The 10468-nt window shown below is 40.8% G+C and overlaps 1 long non-coding RNA gene across 1 annotated transcript; it reads left to right on the forward strand.

The window, feature by feature from the left end:
* Positions 1-6146: 6146 nt before the first annotated feature.
* On the forward strand, positions 6147-8042 carry LOC125978477 (uncharacterized). Its single transcript, XR_007485044.2, has 3 exons — positions 6147-6437; positions 6961-7029; positions 7125-8042. It is a non-coding gene; the product is annotated as an uncharacterized lncRNA (long non-coding RNA).
* The last annotated feature ends 2426 nt before the right edge of the window (positions 8043-10468 follow it).

Below are 10468 nucleotides of genomic sequence, written 5' to 3' on the forward strand. Positions count from 1 at the left end.
ACAAACAAGTCAGCATCTAAATGCACCACCCACTCTAGTTTTGCTCACTCTAGCGGAAGAAATGCCATCCATTTTTGACAGCATCATTCATAATGTAATACACATCATTTTAAAACTAATTTAAAAGAAAAATAAATATAATTATGTTAAGAAATTCTCATTTAGTGTCCAAGCATGTGAAGAGTAAAGCTTCTTAAAAAAATGAAATACTCTTTAATGACAATAATACAAGCTACACAAAAAAAAATGGTGGATATTGTCAAGATAGTCAGGTTTTCTTTTTTTACTGTCAATTCCACAAACAGTGACTAAGCACAAATATTTGGCTCCCTCAGCAAGACATTGTGACGCACAATGTGTCCACTAAACATAACAAAACAAATCTCTGTATTTTACGAGTATTATTGTGTTGTCATTCTATTTTTTTTATTTATTTAATAAATGTGATGGTATGTGTGTGTAAATCTGTGTGTCCAGTCAGTGACATGCGGGGCTACAAGCAGAGACAGGGAGCATGTTGGAACTGACAAGGCCTGTAGGGTCAACATCAAGCCAAATCAACTGTACTTGGGATCAACCACTGCTCCGGGTCTGTCAAATTAGGGCACCACGCCAACACACACAAACACACACGGACATGCACATAAACAGCTGTCAGGCACACACACTCGTGACTGCCCACTGCCCCGGAAACATCAGAGCACATCTCTGCCCTGAGGTGAGAATTGCAGTGTGTGTGTGTGTGTGTGTGTGTGTCTGTGTGTGTGTGTATATGTGCGTGTGTGTGGGCAGTCACAGGGTCTGTGTGGTAACTGCCGGAACATACTGGCTAAGCAGCAAGGGATTTGTGTTGGTTTGTGCATGTGTACGTACATAAGATGGGACATTTTTGTAAAAATTATGTGTTAAGTGCAATTCAAAGTTGAGTGAGTCATCCCTTACTGTGTGTGTGTGCACAGTGGATGCATCTGCAATAATACTACGAAGAACAACGCCTCAGCTCTTCATTAGTGTGTCTGTGATTGTGTGTGTGTGTGTGTGTGTTGTGTGTGCGTGCGTGTATGTGTGTGTATGAACATGGTATTTATCCACGCTGTATATTAGTAAGGTCTGTGTTTATGCATGAAGCTACGTATATTGAGTATTGTGTGTCGTGGGTGCGCGTGTGCGTACGTGCGTGCGTACGTGTCAGTTATGCCCCAAGGGTGTCATCAGCGGGGCAGTAAATGGGCATCTGTGCGTGGTCCAGTGGAAGCCAGCCGGTTAACTGGGCTAACTGGGCCACCTCTGCCAGCTTTTGCCAGCTGTGTCACCGAATGCACCCTCTCCACTTTGTCAACATCATCATCTTTGGCTTCACACAGACTGCCCACCATGGCCACCCCCACGACTCCATCTAGGGCAAGGGTGGACTTACTTAAATGCTGGAGAAAAAAATTAATAATACATCAACACAGAACTATCAGCCCACAGCATCAATTTTTCAGTTGCTTCTCGCAATTATCTGTCTGACATACATAAATCCAGTGGTATTCTTCCAATAGCGTTCAAAATAGAAATAACCAATTAAGAAACATAAACACAATGAAAACTATTTGAATGACCTCACTCGGTTGTATCCGGTTTATTTATATATGGATTGTCCTGTGTGTCACGGCGACTTGAGCGGTCAGGCAGCAAGGGCCTCATGACAGATCAAGGCATTCAGGCCAGTGACATTCCTCCCAAGCCCCAAATGCATCATGGGCCAGTGGTGTGAAAAATGCTGGTCGGCCTGATCCACTCAGCTGCAGATGAATGGAGCACTCGGTGCACTCACCCGTAGATGAATGGCGCGATCTGTCTTGTCAGCGGAGGTCGACCGAGAGGTTACAGTATCTGGCGTGTATATACAGTACCTATGTTTGCTGACTCTGGAAACAAGCTAGAGTGGAACGGACACATAAAAACTGTGTTCACAATAGATAACAGACAAACACAGTCGAGAGACACCAAGTTATCTTGAGTATGTCTTGAAGCAATCTCAAATCACAGTCAGTCTGTATCCAAAAGAAGAAAGAAACACCCAAAAAAAAAAAGGCAGTTTGAAGACTCCACAAAAACTTTGTTTCCGTTATGTTTTACATGTGTTTGGTACATTTTTCGATTTACAACAAGGAACACATCCCGGATGAGATATGATAAGCTAAATTGAATCATTCCACTAACGGGAGAACTAACGGCTGTTAAAAAACTGCAGTTATTTGCTTATATTTAACCTTCAGCTCGTGCTGCCAACTCATTAATGTTATACGCGATGTGATTGCAAGATTAAAATTTCAGCATCCCAGCACTTTCATACTCGTCATGGGAGACCACAATCACGATTCTCTGTCATCTACAAACAACATTAGACAACATACATGCAAATATGTTTGATGCATGCTATTGTACATCTGATCAAATTAACTTCTCCACTCAGAAAAAGTTGTGCTACCTTGTAAAGTTGAGTAAATCTTTCGGTATTCATTTCTTCTCTCTGAGTTTGTGTCAGACCAACAAGCACAGACACGAACACGCTGTCCATAACACATGTACAGAAACACACAAAATGGCCAAGCCGTCACCGCCTTAGACATCAGCCCGGAGCTCAGGCGCCCCGAGCAGTGGCTCTGACATGTCTATATGTTTTTTCCACCTGACCTTTTACCGTCCTTTCTGCCACAGCCCGTAAAGAATAAGCTGATGTATGGTGGCAATTTTTAGTGGTGCCACTAGTATCTGAGTTATTGTGTACACTTTGGGGTTCCTGCCATCATGCCACCTTACATCTCTCTCTCTCTCTCTCTCTCTCTCTCTCTCTCTCTCTCTCTCTCTCTCTCTCTCTCTCTCTCTCTCTCTCTCTCTCTCTCTCTCACTCTCTCAGTGTTGAATGAAGAATTTGGTGATGATAATAATATATAATAATAATAATAATAATAATAATAATAATAGTAAATATGACCTTTGACAGTGTTTTATAAGTTTTTTTATATGCTGTATATATATCTTTTCACTAAGCTTTCTGTATATATTTTTCTGGAGGCTACATTAACATTAAGAATCATTAAATAAACATATACAGCACATATAAAGTGATGGTTGTGAAAAGTTTATTTTTTAATTTATCTGACTGATGAAAACAGGCATCCTGCACTTTGATGGCCATTCTGTCATACACTCATTGGGCATTTTTTTGAAGAAATGTCTAATTTTTACGCCTGCCACATTGTGTGTACACAGAAATATTATGAGTGTGAATGGTTATTTGTCTACGTGCCCTATCTGTGGCCAGTCCAGGAGGTAGCGTTTTTTGCCCAGGGTTGTCGAGGATAGACTCCAGCTTATCTGTAGCCATAATGAGGACAAACAATTTAAAAAAACAAATGGGTTGATGCCATTAGTTGTGTGATAATAATAATAATAATTTCATGCACTTAATTTGTAGAACTCCAGAGTTAATTGAGAATTGCATTTACTTGAAATAAGTTTGGCTCTGAGCACAACAAACCTTTTAATAGTGTTTAAATCCCTCTTTATCTCGGCTTAATTTTTGGAATGCTGGTGAAGAGGTTGCTACGTGTGACTAGGAAGAGTTCATGTTCCAGTAATGGACTGCAGTAGCAGCTTGTTAGCATTTAACTCATGTTTGAACAGGCTGCAGTGTGCCCCTTTAGGCCGTTATCGCAGCAGCAGATTGAGCTCATTAGCTTGTTACCATAAACTTATGCTATGGGAGCTATATGGCATTAGGCCATGTTACATTACAGCGACACAATGACACTTGTTAGCTTATTAGCATAACTCTCGATTGAATGGACGAGGAGGGAGCAATGCATTACTCCATGTAAGAGTATGGGAACCGGCTTTATTATCATGCTAAACAGAGCAAGTATGCAATTTGGAGCATCGAACATCTTAAAACAAGTGCAAAGTGAATTTACAAATATTACAGGTTTTGTGCAGGATTATCGATTGAGGAATTGTGTTTGAGGAAAATATCGAGTAATAAACTCATGCATTTTCGATGTAAAATGCATCTTGATTACAAATGGCGTCAATACAACATGACAATCCGCTCCTTCATCTCACAAGACCCACAATCCTTTTTCCTTTGTTTCTTCCTGCAGACATATATGTGAGGTTGAACAATAACACAATATGAAATTAGTAAATAGAAAATGTGATTAGTTTATTTGCTCCAGTTAATTTACAGTCGACAAGCCTTTCGTTGTTTTTGACCAAAGTCATGAATTGTGTAATTCATTTTCTGTTATGTCAACTACTTAATAAACAATTGTGCGTGATCCGCAACGAAATCAATCTCGCCTGGAGCCTTGGAACCCCACCTTGTCATCCTGTGCAACCTTTCACAAATTCCCCATGCTTTTCAATTATGGATGACTGGGGTGTTATTGGCATTACTTTTCTACAGCTGGAATATTAATCTCGCTGTGGAAAGAAAGCATAATGCAGATGCCTTAATAAAAACTTCACCATGAAGGAGAATAATTACCTTGTCCTTAATGATGTACTTCCCGGTCTTTTAAATAATTGAGCTGCCCAACTTTGATGTGTTTGTATCAGGATCATTTCATCATACAGATTTCATCTAATGTATGTGACGTGTGGTTTTCACGTGTATGCATTTAATACATGAATGGTTTCTGTATAGACTTTATCCTCTAGTTAGAAATACCTGAAGTTAAAGATAACCTGAAGTTTCTTTGGGTTCAAAATAATTTGGCAAATTCAATGTTAGTGTGCATGGGTGGAGTTTTTTGTTTGTTTGTATGTTTTAATACTTTCTGATATAAATTTAGCAGGTGCACCGGAAGGCCCATAAAGGTGCAACATGGCCTCAACCACGGAGGTGGGATTGATGATCTTATTTTAAGATACGTGACCATGCTTATATTGCTGAGTATTTCACAAACCAGGAAAGATTATTGTGGTCGATGAATCAAAAGCTGGTATTTTACCCGACGGTGACAACTTTTTGCAATCTGTGCATGGTTACTGATATATTGTATTATTTTCTTTACTTTTGTTCAATGAAAAGACTAATTTGGTCAACATATTTCATGTTATTTTCCAACCATCTTCAGCTGCATTAGAACTCGAAAGTGCATTTAAACATTTGCTGTCAGTGCTCTTGGGGGTGTGTGTGTCAAAATACTTGGAAGCCCTGCCAAACTACAATGAAGTCTTGGATTTATGGTTACCGTATGTGCTGGCTGCATAACTATTTTTGTATCTAAGTTTTGGACAGCTAGGTCACAGCTGTTGGAGATGTGCCAAGGTCATGTGGATATTAACTAGCCTTTAGGTTACTGTGCCTCTGTGCACTAAACAGGTCACCACTTGCTCAAAGCCTTCACCTGGCTCCACATGCGCACATGCACACATACGCTCACACACACACACAGACAATGGAACACACATTGAAACACTTTTTTTCCCCCTCCAGTTTTACTTGTATAATAGGCTATTATTTTGATTTTCTATTTTTTACGCCACAAATCCACACAAATGTATTGTTTTTTTGTTTTTGATGTGTTCAAAATAAAGATATCAATCAATCAATCAATCAATCAATCAATCAATCAATCAATCAATCAATCAATCAATCAATTATAGTAACTGGCAAATATGCAAATATACCACATTTTTATTTTTATAGTGACCTCATAAATAATGAAGCAGTACCTCATGACAAACTTAATTACAAGTGTATTTCCACACAACAGGAGGTATTTTCTCCAGACTCAAATCATCGAAATCATCAATATCCTCGTCAAGGCCCACCTCCACATGCCCACCACGCTGGCTGCACGTGAGGGGCTCTGAACAACACACAAAAAAAAAGTCAGCATCCGGGCCGACGTTTACGCCGAGAGAGGCTCTTCAAGATGTGACTCTATGAGATGTGAAATGGTTAAAACGGGTGGGGTAGTGATGGGGGATTGTTGAAGAATAATTGCCTCGAGACGGTGCAGAAATAAGCCCTAATGGTCAGTAATCCAAGCCTGGAGAGGCCCTCTCCACAGTGTTCCACTGAATGCCGGTAATGGGCTTGCAGCTCTGTCACTTACATATGCATAGATCTTTCTCCATTAAAGCTGGTTTGAATGACAAATATGGGTGGGTGTAAAAAAATAAAAAACAGAAAAAGTAGAGGGGGAAACGAGGGAGGAGAGAGAGAGCGCGAACAAGATGGGAGAAGATTTTATCTTGGCTGGCAGTAATTTGGCAGCCGATCAGGCCCCCATCCTTAAATCTCATTAGCCAATTGTTCGCATGATGCTGCCTGGGTGAAGTAGAGGGCCAGGAGATGCAGCTTAAAGATGGTTAGAGGATATTTGGACCTGGCATTTCTTTTTTTACATCGTTGTGTCTGAAAGTGTCTGTAAGTGAGGGTGAGTACTTTCATGCTGACACCAATATGGATTAATTGGGGAATATAAATTGCCCCATGTCTGTTAGCGCTGTGACTGACAGGTGTAGGCAAAAGATTGTTTTGAATTAAAATAGGATAAAAGTTGCATCATTTTGGAAGTTCATTTTTATAACTGCATTTCTTTAGACAAACTACTAAAGTTTTTATAGGAAATTGTACACATGCATTGCTGGAAAGTGATGCAAAGTTTCCCTTTAGGTTTTTACAGGTCACCGTGAAAGGGAATCATTATAAAAAAATAAAATGAAAGTGTTCATTTTTGTTGTCCTTGTTTTACTCTAAAGTTAATTAAAACTCAGTTGGATTTGGTCCCAGTTTCGGTGTCGCACTGAAGAGGAAAATACGATGCTGTAAGAAAATAATTGGATGGATAGTTTTGGTTTTAAAACTATTGAACCCACTGTAAATGTACAGTATATAGCAGATTGTGATCCTGATCTTGACTTTTTAAAGCAAAGCTGGTTGGATGTTTATTCTTGTAGTCCAGGTGGTCTTTATCTGGCTGACTGCATCACAACTGTTCTCCCCAGGCACCTGCATTGATACTCAGGGTAAAACAAACTCAACTGCCGCATTCACACATCAGCATATTAGACAGACATCACACAATGCTTTCCACCTAAGACACAGGGCTCTCTTTTCGCAGATGGCGCATGCCGAAATGCTGGCGTATCCTGATGGTCATGCAAGCGCAAGGCTTCTTTGGGAATTTGGCTGACCGCTCTGCGAAATGTTGGGCAAAAGTCTTATGAGTCCTCAAACCACTTTTGGAGTTGGTTTTTACTTGAAGTTTTGCTTGCTTTTGATCAATTTGATTTCATAAATATGACAACAGTGAGAGAGGCTGCTTTGATTGACAGTGAATGAGGTCATCCGCTGTGTTCACACCCACAACTGCGCACACGACCCTTTTTTTAAATACAGCGACTTGTCTGTGAAATTACACCTGGTCGAGCACTCTATTAAGAGATATATTTTCATGTCTGTTGAATTCAAAAGTGTCAAATGGAATACGCTTAAAATCCACTGCACTGGTTTCTGAAGCTTAGTGCTTTTGTTATTTTGACAAGTTTGGTGGACCTCTATAAACTTCCATCGCCTATCATGTTCTGCCCACCTGCTGAAATTTTCATGCAGCGAAGCCAACTTGTTTCTGTGGGTCGACAGGATCAATTCCAGTTAAAGTATAGCATTTAGTGACTGGGTAGCACAATTGCACAGTGGTGAGTTTTTTTCCAAACACCGTGAGAGGATTTTGTTTTCTATCCTCCTTCTCTCTGGGTCCTCTTGCTTCCTCCCACAGACCGAAATCATGCAGCAAGGCCAATTGTTGAGCTTGGTTTTGTGTCTCTAGGTGTCAGCCCCCGTGATTCCCTAGCAATCTGTCCAGGTTGTACTGCCTTTCTTCCAGTGGCATCCAGCTGTATCGAGAATGGATAGATAGATATTTACCGACCATCATTGTTTCCCAAAAATGATGACCATTAGCCACCCCTGGGCTGCCGTCCACGCAATTCCATGAACGTTCTTCAGCTTACAGTCTGTGCCCCAAAGGGTCTCTTGAAGAATGTGTTTTTAACAACTAATTTCACTTTCTGCTTTATATATATATATATATATATATATATATATATATATATATATATATATATATATTTTATCTTTATACATTTTGAGGATGTCTATTAAAGAATATCATCAAATTATTTTTGTTATTCAGTGAGTTGTCTAAGGTTATTTGTATTATACAAATGTATTATGTGGAAACAAACATATACAATTTTGAGTTCACACTTTAAAGTCTGTCAACAAATGCAGCATGTGTGCATGTTTTTGCATGCGTGTCTTAAGGGGGTAAAGGATACAGCGGTCTATTGGGGTTGCAGAGGGGGGCGGAGGAGCCATCATAACGGGAAGCCCCCCCAGCTTCCTCATCCTCCTGAGCTGCCAGATGGCACACGCATACCCCTCTGGAGGAAACCGCATATACACAAATACACACACACACACCCACATTCAAAGAGTATTTCCGTAAACACAAACGCATCAGTCACACGCATCATGCACCCTTCATGACAAAAGAACACAGGTGCATAATCTTTCCAGAAAAAAAAATTAAAGAGGAATGTGTGCAATTTTAGGCCAGCCGATCAAGCACAAATCACCTGCATTGTGCATGGAGAGCTTTTGCCGAACCATTAGAGAAGTCAGTTTAATTTCATGTATTTATTCAAGGTGCTACACAGAATATATTCCACTTGCTCGCAGATATCAGCAGTCCACATGTTGTCATTGAAACGTGTCACCATATGGACGCCAGGACAGTCGGTAAATGCATCACTTTGTGACGGTTTTGTCACTCGCTCTCTTAGATCTATTTCCAGACCAAATATGTCACTCTTTCACACCATAAAATGCCAAAGCTACCGAGCACAGGGTGTGTGCGTATGCCAAGTGCACAAGTTCAAGGGCGCACATGTTCCGACGTGCAGGGATGAATGTACCTGGATTGAGAGATAAAAAGGTTCATATTTCACAATTGCTTCTCAAAGTGCCCCGGACTTTAATAGGAAAGATGGCTTTAGATGATATGAATATGAGAATTTGAGTGATGTTACTTATTTTGGGTACACGCTGTTGGAAACCTTGTTGGTGTGTGTGTGCGTGCGCATGTGTGTGTGTGTGTTCTGATAGTTGTGACAAATTTGTTGTTGAAGACATTTGTGTGTAACCTTTTGCTCGGATATCACACTCCCACACACGCTCCCACCCCAACACACACACATGCACACACAGTACCAGCAGTAATAGATATCCAATAGCTGGGAGCAGTGGATGGGGTCTTGCTACATCTGTCAACGCTGCCTGGCAAAGGCACGGCAAGTTCAGATGCTATCTCCACAAACGGCTGCATCAAAAGATTTAGTGTCCCTAGCATCACTCCCACCCTGAGGTGGGCTGCGCTCGCAGTCTGCCGGGCAACACAACAAGGAGGAGGGTGGGGTGAAGAAAGACGCAGGCAGGGGACAGATAAGAGCCAAGCGACAGCAATATCAGCCAGGGGGTTTGAGGTGGAGGACAAGAGAAGGGGGTGAAGGGAGACCAGAGGTGGTAGGAGGAACAGGCAGAAGAGCATCTCCTTTTTCACCTCTTCTTGAGCCCTACTTGATAGACAACACTTTGAATATAGTGTCTTTCCTCTGCCATCCGATGCTCTAAAACAAATTTTTTGTGGGACTGTTTCCACCCTGTGTGGTTGCTTTTCCATTACACTCTTCCGAGGACATGTGGTGATAATGGAAGTGTTGCCCCCAACCTTTTCTGACCTGGTTCAAGAATGCAGGCCAAGGAGTGCCTTGATGTCAACTGTCATCAGATTTTTTTTTAAGCGATGTGACAAGGAACATGCTTATTTCTTGGTTTTAAACAGCCGAAAAAAGGTCGGAAAATACAGTATATACACTACACATATTGTGATTTAGATTAGAATATTACTCAATACTTACTTATGTATTTACAATTTCATATGTAGCAATGGATGAAATACTGAAGCATGTAGCAAAAGTTTTCAGAAGCATCACCAGGTCCGTTCAGTAATGTTTTTGTTGAATAATGGATTTCATGTCTTTGTATTGTTCAGGTTCATGTTCAAAAGTTACATTTAGAGATGACAGATGAATAGAAGACTGATAACACCGGGAGCTTTTACAAGGAGATCTTTCTCGGTGCAGCTTTGGGTCTGAAGTTATAATCCTTTTTTTTTCCTATCTATTAAATTCCACTTATCAATGAGGGGGCAAATATCTATTTGTTTGGTACGAACATGAGTGCAGCACGGGGTGTGTGCAGGAGCGACAGCGACCCGGACACACTTCTAATTTCTCTCCCTTTGGGTCAGCTGCTAATCACAACTCTCCAGAGACCCCACTTGCCCCCCTCCCCCTTTCACACACAGACCTCGAAGACACATAATTTGCTCTTGAATAACCT

This window comes from Syngnathus scovelli, chromosome 12 (genome assembly GCF_024217435.2).
Source record: "Syngnathus scovelli strain Florida chromosome 12, RoL_Ssco_1.2, whole genome shotgun sequence".
NCBI classification, from domain to species: domain Eukaryota; kingdom Metazoa; phylum Chordata; class Actinopteri; order Syngnathiformes; family Syngnathidae; genus Syngnathus; species Syngnathus scovelli.